General features: G+C 38.5%; 1 protein-coding gene across 5 annotated transcripts in view; it reads left to right on the top strand.

Moving 5' to 3' along the window:
- The window catches only part of LOC124170921 (beta-1,3-galactosyltransferase 5-like), a 460441-nt gene that overhangs the window by 308625 nt on the left and 133064 nt on the right, over positions 1-18752 (top strand). For all 5 annotated transcript variants that reach the window (XM_046549979.1, XM_046549978.1, XM_046549980.1 and 2 more), the window contains one exon: positions 16859-16926. The gene's annotated coding sequence lies outside the window, so the exon portion shown is untranslated. The remainder of the gene's footprint in view (positions 1-16858; positions 16927-18752) is intronic.

The following is an 18752-nucleotide window of genomic DNA, read 5'->3' as shown; positions in this document are numbered from 1 at the left end:
CGCTGACGTGATTGTTATAAACCCGGTGATATTGATGGGCCAATCGTGATGTCGATTATTGTTCCCTATTTACTTCAGTGAGCCAATCACGAATGGTTGATCGTCAATCACGACCAGTGTCAATCATGACCAATGTAGGCGATTACCCATGGCGGTTACCACCTTTGTCTGTACATATTTTCCTATCGGTATTCTGAATAGAACTCTATCATTAGTCACTTAATTCGATCGTTGGATAATTTGCCGGCCTCGGTGGCGGTGGGGTAAAGTCCACGCCTGCCAAACCGTAGATCGTGGTTTCGAATCCCACCTAGGTAGGTGGTCCCTATCCAGGGCATGGATGTTTGTGTTGTATGTTGTTAATCCTCCGTTGCAAAGGCCTTAAAGTGCTGTTTACGGGGAAGTATAAAATAAATTAATAAAATAAAGAAAACCCACTGAGTGAGTTCGATCGTGAATAACCGATCACCGAACTCTATCGCGAATGACAACGACCGACATCGTAAGCGATTTTTTTATTTTTTTTATTTATTTTTATTTTATTCTCAAACCACCGAATACAGCTCATATTGGCCATTTTACATCGGGGTATTCAACAAATTTAACAACTAAACGTACACGAACAACCATGCCCTGGACAGGGGAAATCTACCCAGGCGGGACTCGAACCCGAGACCTCTTGTTGGGCTGGCAAGGACGTTACCCCGCCGCCACCGAGGCCGGCCGAATGATCGACGAACGACATTTGCCGAGAGTGACAGATGACCGACTTCGGTCGTGATTGACCAATGAACGACTTCGGTCGCGTACGGTCAAAAAGATCGTGTCGTTAGTCGGAGTGATCCCGTTTATCGATTGAACGAAGAAAAGATCTCGTTCACGTATGTCCGTCGCTCAAGACCCATCACTACCGTGGAACATTCAGCTGTGAATCTCATTGTCAAACCATGTATGCCAGTATGAATATATTGAATTGAATTGAATTTAATACTACAAGCTTGAATGTACACTTTTTTTTTAACAGGACAACACAAATGGAGCTTTAGGTAGCCCCAATGGTTAATAAACCAGCATGGGACCTACCATCTTAAAAAATTAATTTCACGGCAGACCAGAAACAAAAAGAAAGTATATATAATTTTTTTGAAACATTATCACTATGAAACATATTTGTGATACAATAACTTACAATAAGCAAGAATAAAGTATAATATGTGGACAGAACAAAATTAATTTCTTTTTTTCCTCCTTTCACAAAAATATAAAAATAATATATAATAATATTTATATTATTCACAAACATCAAAAATATCATCCATATCACCATGGGACAACAGCCAATCTTTGGCCTTTTTACAAAACTTATTTATACTCTTTAACTCTTTGATCAAACAAGGTATTAAAAATCTTCGGCCCCAAATAAAGAAATGATCTTTTAAATAAAGAAAGATTATGCTTAGGAACTAGAAAATTTACCTTCCTACGTAAGTTATAACCATGCTCGGTTCCAGAAATTGCTGGAAAACTACCACTTCTCAAAAAAAATAACTTTAAAGTTTTATAAACAAACATGTACCTTAATGGCAATAACTTAAGACTAACAAATAGGGGGTAAGAAGGCTCAAAACGATTTTTGTAGAAAGAGGGGTATCCAAGCAATTACCATGAAACTTGAATTGGCAATCCACACATGACAAACAAACTGAACTGCGTATAGATTTTTTACACAACTTGCACTAGTTCATGTTGGTAGCAGAGATACTTCCACAGCGTGCACACATTCACCAATACATGGCCTTGCCTCTAGCTCGGAGCGGGAAATACGTCCGAACGCGCCGGAGGTCTAACCCAGACTGATATACTATTTATACCTAACTATATTCTAACCCAGACATATATACTATTTATACCATGTATTCTTTATGAATACCATTATTTTGATGTTTTTGTCAAACCGTGAATAAATTTTTTTACGCTCATCTTATTAAGGCTGAGGTCATTGTTCTTGGAAAATTTTATCCATTTGGGTACTAACCACGTAAATGAAACTAATGTAACACTTATAATTAAAGATAAAAAGGTATGAGTATTTATTGTTGTAAATTAAGTTTTTAGTATGGTAGGTAGTAAAAAGAACGAATATTTATGCATACCATTTCGGTTATGTGGCTCCTATTTTTATCGTTTCTATTGTCCCTGAAAATTTCGTCCGTCTCCGTCGCTTTGATGAGATTCTACTCCCAATAATTCAGGCTACTTATTGAGTGCCTAGTGTCTGCCCCTAGTGGCTTAAATTTAAACGCACCCCTTAATTTTTATGTATTTATGCCTGAATTAATATCGGCAAAATAGCTGTACATGTAATTATGCTCCTTGCGATGGATGAGTTACGAAAATCACGCTCGGAACATTTCTTGGTCTCACTAGTCTCGGGTATTGGCCGTGACTAAACTCGTTTAAAACATGATGCGATGCTGATAAATATGATACGCTCGGTTAATACGCTATCGTCCGATAAGTTTCGTGTTGCTGGAGGCTTGATCTTCTAAGCTTGAGGTGTTGGCCTTCTGTTTTGACGCTCCATTTGCAAGGCAAGGTTTCTCTAGCTGCTGTGCAGCTTTCGACCGGTTCTCTTGAGGAATTTGTCTCCCCAATATTCCTGAGAAATGGGCCAACTCGAGGTTAAAGGTGTCAGTCGAATAATTCCGCGTCTGTTCTCACCTAGAAGTAGCTCTACTTGCTCTTAGAGAAACTTACTGCTAATTTTATGAAGCAATTAGCTTTAATGTATGGTTTTCCTTCCTTAATTTTCCTGTTCTCGCTTATTGGCCAATCAAAATGTGGAATAAGATTCCACTTATGTTTAACGTGAAATTTCTTGATAGCGCCGAACCATAGTCATTTGTTTTATACGCTTTTCTTCCATGTTTAGTCAATTTAATCCGTGAACCATGGAAGGAGACATCCGGGAAATAATAATAACGTGGATATAATAATGTGCTGGAGAAATATGTATCGAAGAAGAAATAAATCAGCCGAAGAACAATTCTCCACTCAATTTTTAATTCAGTTTTCTGTTAGTACGAAAGTACGAATTAATGTCTAAATTTATGAACGTCAAAACGAACTGTGTGACCACCCAACTTGTGCGAGCGCATAATCAGAGAATAGAACCTGTTCATATTTGATGAATGCATTCGTGCATGCCCCGTTAGTGTCCACAAAATCGTTCATAAAATCAGACATTAAATCGTACATGTTGATATTTCGTGTACCAGGCCTTTAGAGGAGTGATAGATGGAATCCTGTGCACGTACTTTTTTGCAAACGCCCATTAGTTTTGGGACAAATTATTCCAAAAATGTTTAATTCCATTCTATGCTATTTTTTATACAAGCAGGCCTTAGAAAGCATGAAAAGTACAGAGTACTCCTAGGGGACAAATCGTTTTTATAGAATAAAATAACTTTGTTTTATTCCACACTTTATTTTAAATAGCACGACCCGGGTTTCAACATCTAGTGTTATCATCAGGTGTTGAAACCCGGGTCCTGCTATTTAAATAAAGTGTGGAATAAAACAAAGTTATTTAATTTTATTCTATAATGAAGGAATTCCACAAAATAACGACTGAGACCGTGTCTTATTTTAAATCGTTTTTTATTATGGCGGATTTTTTCCCGTTCAGGTTAAATATATGTGTACATAATTATTATTACCGTTCAGAATCACGTGTATTCCGGTAAATAATGCCGAAAAACGAAACGAAAAAGATCAAGAGATAAAAGCTGAACGAGGAAAGTTTTCTTCCAGCTGGACGCTACCTTTTCTAAGGAAAACTGCGGTTCTCATATCGACGAAGGGCGTTTGAGCCCCCTTTCTGGAGTAAATCGTGAGTCCATGGTTCCAGGAAAAAGGAACAAAAGTGAAAAAAAGAATTGCGATGTCTGCCCGGAAGTGGCGGTATTTTAATGAGTCGGCTTTGCCGGAATAGGAGGTTGGGCTTGCCGGCGACGTCTTCTGTCGCGATAAGAGTGAAATGAAACTTTGGCAACGGAACAAACACTTTATGCTCATTCTGTAAATTTTCGAGCACTCAGGGGAGTGACTTGAGTGGAAGAAGTTGAAATACGGTAGTGATTGCAATCATTTTATTTTTTAAACTCGATTGTTTCTGGCTTTACCTTGTGAAAATCCATTCTGAACAATAAAAGGTTATGGTACCTTTTCACACGATTTATTCAATACGATTAATACAACGATTTCTGTACCTGATGATGTCGCCTCTGCGACGAAACAGGTCGTATTGAATAAATCGTGTGAAAAGATACCATAACATTTTATTGTTCATTTTATTTTTTACTCGTGATCGTAATATTTTTTATTAGGCCCTTATTTGAGTACTACGTAGTTTAAAACAACTCCGTTAATTTTAGTGGCATAAACAATTTTTTTCGGCAAACTGCTACTAATAGATGTGGATTCTTTGTATCAAAATTGCAAGTTACAGGAACGAAAACTACGGGAATGCCAAGCGCTCAAAGTAGGACAACTTGATTTTACGCTTTAAAAAAACGGGTACTTTTTTGAGAAAAAATTAAGTACAGGAAATTCAGGAAGTTTTAAATTGAAAGAGAGAGAGAGAGAAGATAAGAAAGTACAGTAAGCAACAAAGTAAGTAAAGAGAAAATTAAGTACAGGAATACTGTTGAGCCGAAGATTTTTTAAAGTACATGATATAACGTAGAAATAAATTTTCTTTCGTATGCTTTTTGTTGCATTGAAATTAATTGCTTCGTTTAGACGCTAGAGCTCATCAAACTCGAGTATCTTGCTTTTTTTACAGATAGTAGGTAGCCACGCTTCGTCGCCAGCGACAGTATCTGGCGACGCACTGGCTACCAAACCTAGTAGCCAGTTCAGTAGCCAGAATTGTTTTCGTTTTTTCTCAGTACCCAGTGATGTGTACTGACCGGCGACGTGAGACTAGCGACCTAGTGTAATAAGCTCCGTATACTACAACGCAGCGTTGCCAGTAGGTATGGGTAGCCAAAGGCGACCGGATTGGCGACGGGGCTCGGTAGCCAGTCAGTCCACAAAGTGTGGCTACGTCTACATCTACAAAATACCCTGCGAGCTACATCTAGGGTGTTTGGCAGGGGGTGATCAACCACCAGAATGCATCATGCAATTGGACTCCCACATGTGCACCACACGGTCCAAAAACGTCACGCATATTAACAAATTATACTACCATATGCTGTTAGAAATAATAATAAAATTTAGAAACATGCATTAAGTTTTACATAAGTTAGTATGCTGCACTACAAGTCATCTCATTTATATATGAGTTACAACGCTGCTGTTATAACATTATTCACAGTGTCCGGCGATATCTGGTGGAAATGTTTTATATCCGTGAGAATAAAATAAAATGGTAAACTTCCACACAATTTTATTTACAAAATACCTAACCGGTTTCGACTCGTAGTGTCATTATCAAGGTTTCGAAACCGGGTCGGTATTTTGTAAATAAAATTGTGTGGAAGTTTACCATTTTATTTTATTCTGCTGTAATAATCTCTTATTGATCGTGGAAAAAAAGGCATTCTGAATCTTTCTCTTCTACAGCCTATCTCTCTCATTTATTTATATAATCTGATCTTCCGTAGTATGTTGGTGTCCGTAAGATATGCTAACTTAGTTAGAAAAGTCACTGCTCTTGAATTTATCTGAAAGGTTTAGTCTATTTTTCAATCTACGGTCCGACAGAGATTCCCATCCGAGTTTATCTAAGACGTACGTCACTGGCTACCCTCCTGTAATGCCATCCATAAGAATCAATGACCCATGGCAAGCTGAGCTGCCAGTTTCCTCGCTGGCTACGTCGCCTGGCTACCTCGTCTAATAAGGGCCTAAATGTAAAGGCCGTTTTACACGGGGCACGGAATTGCGGAGGTTAGAGCTGCATTAATTTCTAAAATGGCGGGGAATTGCGCGAATGCATGAACGAAATTAGAAAAGGGGCTATTTTGCCGTCTCGCATCCACGCATGCACGCATGTGTTATAGCAATTCACCGCTTTAAGGCCGTTTTACACGGTACACGGACTTGCGCAGTCTGACGTACGAGTGAAGGCGCAATCAAAATTGCGTCGTGTAAAGCGGTGAATTGCTAGAACACATGCGAGAATGCGTGGATGCGAGACGGCAAAATAGCCCCTGTTCTAATTTCCTTCATGCATTCGCGCAATTCCACGCCATTTTAGAAATTAATGCAGCTCTAACCTGCGCAATTCCGTGTACCGTGTAAAACGGCCTTTACACGACGCAATTTTGATTGCGCCTTCGCACGTACGTCAGATTGCGCAATAGGGTAGTTTCCTCCATCAAAGAAAACGAAAACCATTGATTGCGATTCGTTATCCACCATTAGTGTATTCATAATATACCAATTATTTGGTTTTAGAAATACCGATTTAGACGAATGGCAATGGTCAATTTTTATCCTCATTTGAAAAAGGCCAGAATAGCGCCCATGCGATGCCACTCCACGTGACGTCACAGGGACCTAGTATCTATACGAGAAGATAGGAGTTTTACATCGTCTGAGATTACCAATGCATGCATGAGACACAGACTTCAGGGAAACATCTCTTAATAATCACCTATTAAAACTGCCTATAGTCGGAAAGTTTTCTTCGTTTGATAAGGTATTAATAATACTAAATTAAGCCTAGCGCTACCTGCTAGCAGGGAACTCAGCTACCTGCTAGCATCCTGCCTCGTATCAGCGCTCAAAGCCTCGCCCCAAGGTCACCTCACTTGGCGGCAGCGGGAATCAGAACGATTTCACACACGGGGTTTTCCCAGCATTCATACTTAGCCGTCGCGTTCTCGCGCGCTTAAAAATTTTCACTTTTCATTTAATCGCGAAAAATAGATATCGTCATTTAAAAATCTAAAAGCGTGAAATACGTACTCCAGGAGTAATAATATTTAGATTTAGGCAATAAAAAATAATAGGAAACCACCCTATTCCGTGTACTGTGTAAAACGGCCTTAAGAAAGAGTAGTGAAGGCAGCTCGGGTGCTCCACCGGGTTATCTCCTCCATGGCTGCCGACGTTTCGGGATACGAGTCGTACTCCATATCCTCTTAAGGGCTGAACTTCCCATTGGATGGCTTGGTTTCACGGAAATCATGGTTGTGCAGAGAATTTGTCGGGTTTTCCCATTATACCGCCTTCTCTAGTGATGTTTCCCAGTATTTCTTCTCTCGAGAGATGATCTTCACAACTACCTAATGTATGGTATGGTTTTTAATCATGGGTTTTCAGAGAATTTCCTCAGATAAGAAGTGGGAGCTTATGGGAGGATTTCTTTGTAAGAGAATAAAGAAAAGGGCAGTGTGTCTGGAGTGTAGCGCTTTTGGTGCGGAACGAGGACTTTTACGAAGAAGGACGAGAGAAAACTGGAGGCATTCGAGATGAATTTATGTAGAAGAATGGAAAAGGTGAAGTGGAACTTTAGGGAGAGGAACGACGAAGTGTTGGACATGGTGGGTGAAGAGAGGAATCTTCAAGACGGTATTCGGAGGAGACAGAAGGTACGGATGGAGCGAGTATTGAGCGGGAAGGGAATGATAAAATCCATTTTAGGAGGAAGATTTTCAGGCAAGCGAGGGAAAGGAAAGAATATAATTTATATTAAAAGAAAGGAAAAAGGCTTTATTTTCAGTTGGAGAGAGAGGTACAATCAGGACCGGCTCAGATAACTTGCAAATCACTCCATGTAAACCTATCTTAACCTGTAAAACACTTTTATATATTAGTTTCAATCTATTAATTTCTTCCTGAGAGTAGACGTCTGTTTTCGGCGCGTCCCTTGACGGGGTTCTAAGTTCAAATTGTCCAAATATATGCCTCTCTAGCGGGATATTTAATCATTTTGTTGCCCCCAGTCTGAAACTTATCGGGTTATCCCATTATAGCGTGATGTCTTCAGAAGAAACTCAATTTCTTCTGGCCAATTCTTGAAATATTCTATTGAAAGCCGAAGTCAAGGCACCTTTGACATCTCAGGAGAGCTATTTAGCCTATTTATTGGTGATTATTACTTTAAAGTTGCATATTTGAGCAAATTCAGGGCTTTATTAGGCTTTTTTGGTGTGTGCCTTCAGGCAAATTGAACCTGGATTCGGGAATTCAAATACTGCGACTACGTGGAAGGTTGTCTCTGCGAAGTAAGCTGAATACAATTTATGGATGAAGGGAATTCGTGGCATTTCCGTAAGTTAAACATGTTAAAATGTCTGCTTACCCTCTTGTAAATGACGCATTGCTGTAGAAATCCATTGGGGTAGTTAAGTAGTTGATTGGAAAGTACGAAGTACTTTCTTATATAACAGGAGGGAACATATTCCAAGGGAATAAAGGTTCGTAAGGAGCAGCGAAGAGCAAGATTCAGCAGGAATTTAATTAGTGTTATTCGATTATTTTCTCATGGCGCTTTTCTTCAAGGTTTGAATCTTATTTTTCATGTATTTCGGGATTTTTCCGTGTCTCTCACTGTCAAAGGGACAACTGTTTCGCTTACCTTTTGTGGAAGTCTTTAGGTCTGAAGAGTGTTCTGCCGATTTTGAACGAAGTATATTGGCATTTAGTTATCCATGGTGTACTCTGAATGGTCAAAGTCATGGTGTACATTTGGTCACGAAAGTGTGCATGAAACATTAAGATAAAACATGGCCTATGCGTCGTGCGATAGGCTGTATTCCTTAAAAATCCTGAAGCCATCAGATTGATCCTGGAATAAATAGATCCTCAGATCATTAATTAGTTTTAAACTAACATTTTCACTTATATTTTACCGAAATATTTCACAAATCTTTTTAGTAAGACCGTATTAATTTATACCCTTAAATCATTAGATCGATGCCGGTCGTCAAATCATTAAATGATTTTTTAAACTTAAATAGTCATGTTGATGAATATTTAACGCGCAAATTTAATCGTGATTCACTCTGACATAAAACAACTATGGCTCTTCTTCGCCCTAACCGTACTAATTCTCTCTCGGTTTCATAATTATTCCCCACTCTTTTTAATATCCTCGCTGTAATTTCTTATCGGAGTAATCTCTCTGAGTCTAACCAGTGACATTTTGCTTTGCTAACTCAGGTTTTTGTTATTTCTCTTTCATCATATGTAGTGGCGCCGTCGTGCAGAAATTAAAACATTCAGTTTGAGCGTTACAAATTGCTATGTAGTAATTTTCTGCTCTAAAGTGTGGCCATTCCAGGAAGAAAAGGAGATTTAATAAAATTGGAAGTGGTCATAATTTTTATATGAGCGCCCCCTCGCTCCTAAGGTACGATGGAGTTATTTAATGGGGAAAAATTAGGTATGCATTGAGGAAATAATTACTCCAGTTCGTTGAAATAAATGTTAATAAAAAAATGGGCAGTCGAAGTAGACTTTTAGGACAGAATGAAACACTGACTTGCAATTTTCCACAAAAATAAAATTTAATTCGACTCGAGTTTCGATGTTACTACATCATTTTCAAGGTACAACAATTTTATTTTTGGTGGAAAATTGCAAGTCAGTGTTTCATTATGAATCAATTCCACTCCATCTTGCTTGATCCCTCGAATTTAATTTTAGGACGGAGATTACAAAGACGAAAACGTACTAATTAAATTTTCTATAATAGGTAGGGTTGGCCCTCATCCGTATCCTAAATAGGGAATAACCAGAGACTGACCTGCAAGCGGTAAATATCTGCATGTATGCTGGATGCGGTAATTAGTAGAAAATTGTTTGAAATGTATGGCCACAATAGGGTAGTTTCCTTCATCAACGAAAACGAAAGGCGTTGATTGCGATTCGTTACCAACCATTACTGTATTCATAATATACTAATTATTTGGTTTTAGAAATCCCAGCTCAGACGAATAGCAATGGTCAATTTTAACGAGTGGATAGGAGTTTTACATCGTCTAAAATTACCAATGCATGCATGTGGTGCAGAGCTCAGGGAAACATGTCTTAATAATCACTTATTAAAACTGCCTAAGGTCGGAAAGTTTTCTTTGATATAGTAAGCCAAGCGCTTCCTGCTAGCAGCCTGCATCGTATCAGCGCACAAATCCTCGCCCTAAGGTCACCTCCCACGGTGACAGCGGGAACCAGAATGACGTCCCACGGGGTTTTCCCAACATTCATACTTAGCCGTCGCGTTTTCGCGCGCTTGGAAATTTTCACTTTTCATTTAATCGCGAAAAATAGATATCGTCATTAAAAAATCTAAAAGCGTGAAATACGTACTCCAGGAGTAATAATCATTCGATTTAGGCAATAAAAAATAATAGGAAACCACCCTATTAAATACAGCCACGATAATAAAGGTATTATTTTGGGCGAAAACTACGAAATATTTAAACACAGGTCGTACGTGTATGGTTTTCTATAATAATTATTGGCTTATCCTCCCACTTCGGCTTGAATTGAATTTTATACTGTGAATTCATTAATATCTCAAAATTTGTATGTAAGGACTAGGTTGTATAGGACTAGGTTGAACAGGAGTCAAAGTTTGGTTTCTCCCGGCAGAAATTTCGACAGTTCTTTTCTTTGTTGCTTCTGCTCGGTTGATTGCGTTGTGAAAGCACCGCCTTAAGTTATATATTCGGGGATCGGGTTGGTGTGGTGGCTAGAGTGTTGGCTTCCCACCGTGTGGGCTCGGGTTCAAATCCCGGCAGTGGCAGAGAATTTTCAGATACTATGCCCGATCCCTGCTTGAATGTTGTGTGGAGGACATTTCAAGCGCAACACTCCGTCCGTCCGATGGGACGTTAAGCCGTGGTCCCCTTGGCGCCTTTTGTTAAGAGCAGGCTAATGCTGACGCCGGGTTTCTCTCCACCCTTCCTCACCTACCCTTCCCTCATGGCGCAAATGACCTCAGCTGTCGGTCGCCTCCTCCAAATAGCATACCACCAAGTTATATATTCTTTGATATTGCAGAAACGTAGCGTATGATTATTGCTTGAAAGTCCTACCTTTAATTAATTATATTCAGACATAACGAATTGTTACCAAGAAGCATGAGGAATGATTATTTACAGACCTTAAAATATTGCATTAGATGAGGTATATGTACTGCTGGTATAAGCTGTGAAAACCGTGTTAATGACCAATCAGTCCTCATGAGAGGCCTCCCCTCTTAAAGACTAGTATTTTGCGGAACCGATTGCAGTGCCCGTAGGGTTATGATAATTAATACCCCTATTCAGAGATCACCCAGCGTCCCGACCCACGATCGCCAATTTGTAGGGAATTTCCCTTTGTTAAGTGCATAAAAAGAGAGCGAAAACATGGTGAAGCGTAGGTTATCTTTCGCCATTTGCAAGAGTCAACATCCTGTGGATTGGGGAGCGAAAAATATCAAAATTGTCCATTCACAACTTCATATACATACTTCATTCACTGGTCCCTCGATAGGAGTGGTTATTAACCCTTACCCGTTGGCGTGCGGTCTGAGAGACCTCTATGATTTTAAAATTATGAATATTTTCAAATTGGTTATTTTTTATTAACTAAAATCATCGTTAGTTTCGAATGTTTGTATAATAAGGATATAACACTATTAAAATTGAACGTTTTTATTATTTAATCCTGTAAATTTACAAATTAATTCCATTAGTGGTCTGATAGACCTTAAGAATGCATCAAGAAAAGGAATAAACGAGATAAATTCAATTCTTTCCTATTAGTTAGCCATCTTTCTTTGACATTTATGGCGCTATTTTGAATAATCGCGAGATATTGATGCTTAAAAACGATAACAATAATTCAAGTGTGTTTGATATCAATTTTTGGATCCTGTTTTAAATTACTTTTTTTACCGAAAAAATTGATACGTATTGGTGACGCATAAAATATAAAGTTTGAAATAGTTTAGAAGACAAAGAAACATAAACTTGAGCAATAAAAATTCCGTCGCCACATTTTATGGATATTTGATATATTGCGGTCTCCCAGACCGCACGCCACTGGTGGTGTAACAAATATTTCACGTCACTGGGTTAGGGTTAATGGAAGATTTTTCCAGTGCGACATAGGTAATTCAATGCATTTGTGTGGAAAGTGTGAAAATAAATTATTATTATTTCGTTCTAATTAATTATAATAGTAAAACTTATTTCCACTCATACGCAATTACAAAATACCCTACACAAAAGGAGTGGAATACATAGGTGGGTACTCCATATGAACCTGTTTTGGGGCCACCATCATACCAGAAATTCATTTTTCCACCAGAAATGGTGCTATCAATATATGAGACGCATTGTCTTTAATTCAATTCGGTAGGTATTTTTATTTTCTTATCGCTTGTGTATTCAGTTTTAAGAGACTAGTTATTATATATACATAGAATACTAACAAACATGAAAAGTAACTTACTTTCAGAAACAAAAAGCAATAACATTCACACAAAATATCTTACCTTCTTGATAATCATCTTTAAATGAATTCCTGTTGTGCTTAGCGATGCGTGAGCTCAAGAGTTTTTCCTCTTCTCTCATGGCGACCATTTTTCGTTGGAACCATCCGTGGTCGCTAAATACAGGTTTCACCTTGCCATTATCTATACTAAAGTATATACTACTGTCTGCAGGGCTGGGCAAAATACAGGCCGAGGAGAATTTGAAATACAAAATACCGCTATAAATGTATTTGAAATGCAAAATAAAATACCTTTCACTCGGGTATTTGAAAAACAAACTGCAAAACAGTATTTTAAATATCTTATAAAATACAATATACATTTGTATGGAAACTAAGAGATCGTAAAAAAATATAACCTACCTTCGCGCATTGTGGATAGTTGCAAACACGAAGAAAATGAATCTAACGAAAACGATGTAAATCTGAAGCATATTGTCACAGAAATGATATCAGAGATACTTCAAAAGTATTTTACTAATTTTTTTTATTTATTTTAGCATTGGAAAATACCATTTAGAATGGGAAAAATCTGTATTACAAATACAAAATACAAGATGCATTCAGGAGGTCGTGTACTTGAAATACCAAATACAAATTACAAATGTATGTCAAATGCGTATTTTCAAAAACTTGTACTAGAAATACTGACCCTGACTGTAAGCAATGCTTCTTGATATCTTCCCAGTCGGTTCTCTGAGAAGTCGACTGGCCTCCTTGAAAACAGTCGGTTGCACCTCTCGAGGAAGACCCACAATATACTTTCAATTACCATTTATCCTTTTTATGAGCAAGCCTATCAAGGCCTCACTCTTCGGAGATAGGCGCTGCCTTATGAAAGAGGTCCATTGTGAGCTACGCGGCTCAACTCTGCTGCTTAGAATAGCCCATAGAAATATCACACGTGGCCGCCCATGATAATCTGCTGCGGTAAACAAAAGGAAAGTGGGTACGTGAACCTCATCCATACCTCTGAAACCGTTTGTTTTCCTCATCATTCACTAATGAGGTTTGTCTGTCCAAGGACCTTTGAGGCGGATGGCGAGGACCTTGTTAACTGCGTATGGAGAGAAATGTACAGCGTCAGAAATTATTTTGGAGCATATTTTCCTCCCACGCCTGTATCTCATCGTATAATTATGGGTAATTTTCAGTGAAGCTTGTCTCGAGCACCCTCAGAGCGAGTTGTTGAAAAGTGGCCGTTAAAAGGAGATGACCGCTGTGTAGAGGTCAGAAATGTAGCTTTTCTTGGGGCGAGCGATCATAAATCCATGGTCCATTGGGACATGTTTGTCCCATTACATAAAAACACTTTTTTTAATTAAAGCAAGAATGCGGAGTTTTTCGTACCAACTCCACATACAAGGTACACATCAAGGATAAACCACAAGTCCTGTTGTAATTGACCTTATCATTGATTTGTTATAAACTATCAAATTTCCACTTCGTAAACATAATTTAAAGTGAAAGTTCCTAAAAATGTGGAAACTACAATATCTAAAGCAGAGGTGTCAAACATGCGGCCCGCTCCCTTACAATTTGCGGCACGCGGCACCATGACATCGTCAATCGCAATCGACTCTCCCTTTACTCCTTTAACATTTACAGCTCTTGCAGTTGGAGGATCAAAACTTGCTGGCACTTCATCCATATTACCCACATGCATTTCTTCTACTCCTAAAATGCTATCTTTCACAAATTGTCTACATTTTATTATCTTGGCCTCCTAATCTAGCGGTAGTTTCTAGTTAACTAGTACTTGTCGAGGCACGACTACTTAAATTATTCCTCTTCGTGAATAGGAATCCCCAGGAGGTAAAGGATTTGAGGTAATTTATTTGCCGTTGCTCGTGAAGTAGCAGTGGCATCGAGGTCTTTTTCAGAAGGAAAATTTATAAAGAAATGTATGTTGATGGTGGCACAAGATATCTGTCCTGTAAAACGTCTAATATTTGCAAACATAAGCCTTTCAAGAAACACGATTGTGTCTATAATTAATGAACTAACTGATGATCTGCACAGTCAGCTAAGAGAAAAAGTAGCTAAGTTGACAGCGTTGTCACTTGCAATTGACGAAAGCACAGATGTTAGTGGCACACCACAGCTTGCATTATTTATTCGTGGTGTTAGTGAAAATATGGAAGTGACTAAAGAACTCGTGGAATTGGTAGCAATGAAGGGCACAACAACAGGTGATGATATCTGTGAGAGTTTGGGTCGAACATTAAACAAAATCGATGTTTACTGGGCAAAAACTGTGAGTGTGGCTACTGATGGAGCACCTCAAATGGTTGGTAGAAAAGCTGGTGTAGCAACAAAGTTAATGGAAAAACTACAAGCTATGAATAATTCAGACCAACAAATTCACAGTATTCACTTTATAATTCACAGGGAAGTGCCTTGTAGTAAAATATTAAAGATGGGCCACGTCATGGATGTTGTATTTAAGACAGTGAACGTCATACGTGCGCGAGGTCTGAACCACAGACAGTTTAATAGCTTATTGGAAGAAATTAACCTTCATTGTCTGCCTAGTGGCAGACCATATATATAACACAGATGTTCGCTGGTTAAGCAGAGGAGCTGTACAGAAGCGTTTTTATCCGTTACGAAGTCAAATACAGATGTTTTTGTATGACAAAGGAAGGGATGTGCAGGAACTAAATGACGATGAAAGGGTTCAAGATCTAGCTTTCATGGTAGACATAAGAAAATACTTGAATTGCCTGAATATAAAGCTGCAAGGGCGCAACAAATTAGTGACCGATCGACATGAAACCATCTGTGCATTTGAAATGAAACTTGATCCCTTTGCACGTCAGCTAGCTGATTGTAATACTACACATTTCCCAACGCTGAAGTCCCCGCAAGACGCACCTGAATTTCGTGCTGAAATTAACACCGAAAAATACCGTGAACAAATTTGAAGTTAGTGATCGAGTTCCGAGAAAGATTTGCAGACTTCAAAAACCTTGAGAATATTTTCTCTATCTTCCGGAATCCTTTCTCTGTTAGTGCTGATGAAGTCCCAGAAAATTTACAATTAAAACTAATGGAACTCCAGTGTAGTCCTGTGTTGAAGGATAGGTTTTCAAGTTTAGATCTTAGTTCATTTTATCAGTATGTTAGGCCTAAATATCCCCAAATTAAGTATTGGTAGTATTTTATATAATTCGCCTGTTATTGGTCCTGGAATACATATCCGGCCCTCAAGCTGTGTGATTTGGCTAATGTGGCCCGCCAAGGTGAATGAGTTTGACACCAATGATCTAAAGGATATCACATAAAGAATTTAGAACTAGAAGCCAATAGCCTATTCTTCAACAGAACCAATAATCATAATCATACACCTTCTGATTTAATTTTGAGAGAATTTAAAAAATTTGGACATAAATGTCCCTTGGACCTTGAAGGGTTAGCTGGCAAGTGTTTGAAAATTTTAATTTTATGTAAGTATGCCATTTCTTGTGGGTCTAAATCTACATATACATCTACGTAATACCCCGCAAGCTACCTAAAATTCGTGTGGCAGGGGGTGTTAGGATGCCAACCCTTTACTCATAAATAAATGAAGTAATAGTTGCAGGAAAAGGGAGGCCGGATGTACTATTATTTGTAAATATATTACGATGAGTGAAATTCCCCTGGACCGACAATCGAACAATTGCCTTTTGGATTTCCGAGCCACAGCGTAAACGTCTACGTTACACTGATTTCCTCTATTCCAACGGACGCAGCTGCCATAGAAATTCAGGAACCTGGATTTCCTAGTGGTCTGCATGGTAGCGGGGAAGGTCGAAGACCTTCCGCGGTCCTCCGCGGAGCGTTTTCAGACCCAAGAGATTTTTTCCCTGGTAATTGTCTTGAGGTTTCAATTGAATTTAATCATGGTATTGAGTTTTCAATGAAAATTTTGTTTCGCTTTTGAAGGAATGCGATCAGATCATAGGTGACTTGATTTCCAGAGTAAAAAGCCTTCATTCTTTTGGATGCTTGTCATATAATTTCGTACTTACATGTATAGTCGTTAAATCTGAGGCTATTAATTGCCTGAATCGGTGTAAAATTGATTTATTACGTTCGCTTTCTTTTTATAAATATTGATAATTTCAGAACTTTTTGGACTCTCGTCGTAAAAGTAATAGAGCATTGCTTATATTTGCCAAAATAATCTGTTCATATTCTGTTGATATCATTGACGAAGACGAGTAAATGCGGTGTTGTTATTTCCTAATTCATGTGTATTTATCGAACATTATTAAATACGTACCACATTGGATGCTATGAATTTATTGTTTTTTTCTGCATTTTTCATACGGATTGTAACATTTTAATTTTTTCTACCTTGCAGTTGAGGTGTATCATTTGCCGCAAGAATTTCGATGGAAAGAAATAGGAGTAACTGAGAATGGCTGTGAGGTACGTACAATCTTAATCGATTATGTCATTACAATGCGTAGAAAAACCTATAAATTTGGAGGACGTTACAGTGTTAAATTTCAATTGATATCTGACTAACCGAGGAGTTTACTATTTTTTTAGCTCTTTACTACAACTTTCAGTGGGGCTTACATCGATACCGGTGTCTGCATACTACCCCGTAAGCCACCGGCTCCTCTGAATGAAAAATAAAGTACCTACTTATTATATGGAATTGAGAAGTAAAATCTATAAAAAAATCGGTGCTGCCAAAATCAGTTTACTATTACAGCCCTTCAGAAAGTGATAGATAGCGCAGAGTCCACACTAATGTTTTCTATGAACGTCCCGAATTTGTGTTGCTAGCTTTATCGCTAATCGTAATTTATTGATAATTTTTTCTGTATACTGGCCTTTAGCGCCTTCAGTGCACTGAAAAATGGTATCCTAAGTTCCCTTGGTCAGCTCACAAATCAAAGGGGCTGGCTGCATAGAGGATGAGTGCAATGCGATCCACTTTTTTCCAATATTTTGCAGTGCAATGTTTGTAATTGCTAGGAATAACATTGAAAAATTATGAATTTGATTAATCACATCATCATGAATGTAAATTTCGGTGGCCACCCCTAATTTTATCTTTTTTCTCCGTGAAACTCGGATCAATTTGTCCGTCAGCGGCGCGAGTGGCGACTTTTGTGAAACCCATTTAAATGCGCGGTGGATCACAACACATTTAGAGGCAGACTTGAGGATCCTCTTTTGTAATATTCGTGCCACAAATAATGCTTAACATTCTTAACTTAACAGCATTAACATTCGCACAATTATTCACCGTGTATAGCGGCCTTAATAAACGGTGTGGACGGGCGCGGTCGATGTAAAATCGCCCTGTACTTGCTCTATTCGTCTCTATTTTCGGATTGAACGCGGCGTAGGGAGACCACACTTTCTCATCGAAAAATCTTTCCTGAACTCGCTGGACGATTCCTGGCTACTTCGGGGCTCTATCACAAATATTTCTGTGTTCCACACGGTATGCTCGAAGTCATCCCCATTGCCGCGTTTCTTCATGAAACTCTTCAAATTTTAAATATAATTTTGAGAAGTTTCAGCGACTTCCGAATTATTTCAGAACATCAGCCCCCGGCAGTACAGCATTCGTAGACCACACGTTTTCATCCAAAACCTTCCCACAGCACGCTTGACGAATCCTAGCTTCTTAAGAGATCTGACACAAATATTTCTCGTATATGTTACCAACGTTTGGTTTGAAGTTATCTTTACTCCCATGTTTCTTCATATAACTTCAAGTGTTAAAATAATGTCGAGAAGTACCAGAGACTTCCAAATTATTTCAGAAAACCAGCCGGAAGCAATATGGCGTATTCAGAACGCACTTTTTCACCCGAAAATCTTCCCAGAACACGCTTGACTAATCTTATTATTAGCTATCTTGTATTTGCTATCTTATAATTATCTTATTGCGTAGCTTATTGAAATTAACCCTTTCAATTTTCCACGATTATAAAATTTATTCCCGACCTAGAGTAGTAGTATTTGTGTTTAGGGTGCCTCGACAACTAAGGTCATTTGCACCAACCCGACCTAGATTTCGATGTTACTTGTACCTTGAAGATGATTTATGAACATGGAAACCTATATCGAGAATAAATGTTATAATCGTGTTGAATTGAAAGTGTTCGTTTTAATATGAAAAATGACACTCCTTCACGCTTGGATCTTCGGGTTTGAAGAGTAGGTTCTTCAGATGTTTGAAAACCTATTGAAATGCGACCTAAATGCAGTGGCTGCTTGCCCATAAGGAC

Source organism: Ischnura elegans, chromosome X (assembly GCF_921293095.1).
Source record: "Ischnura elegans chromosome X, ioIscEleg1.1, whole genome shotgun sequence".
NCBI classification, from domain to species: Eukaryota; Metazoa; Arthropoda; class Insecta; order Odonata; family Coenagrionidae; genus Ischnura; species Ischnura elegans.
This window is presented reverse-complemented; position numbering and strand designations above follow the sequence as displayed.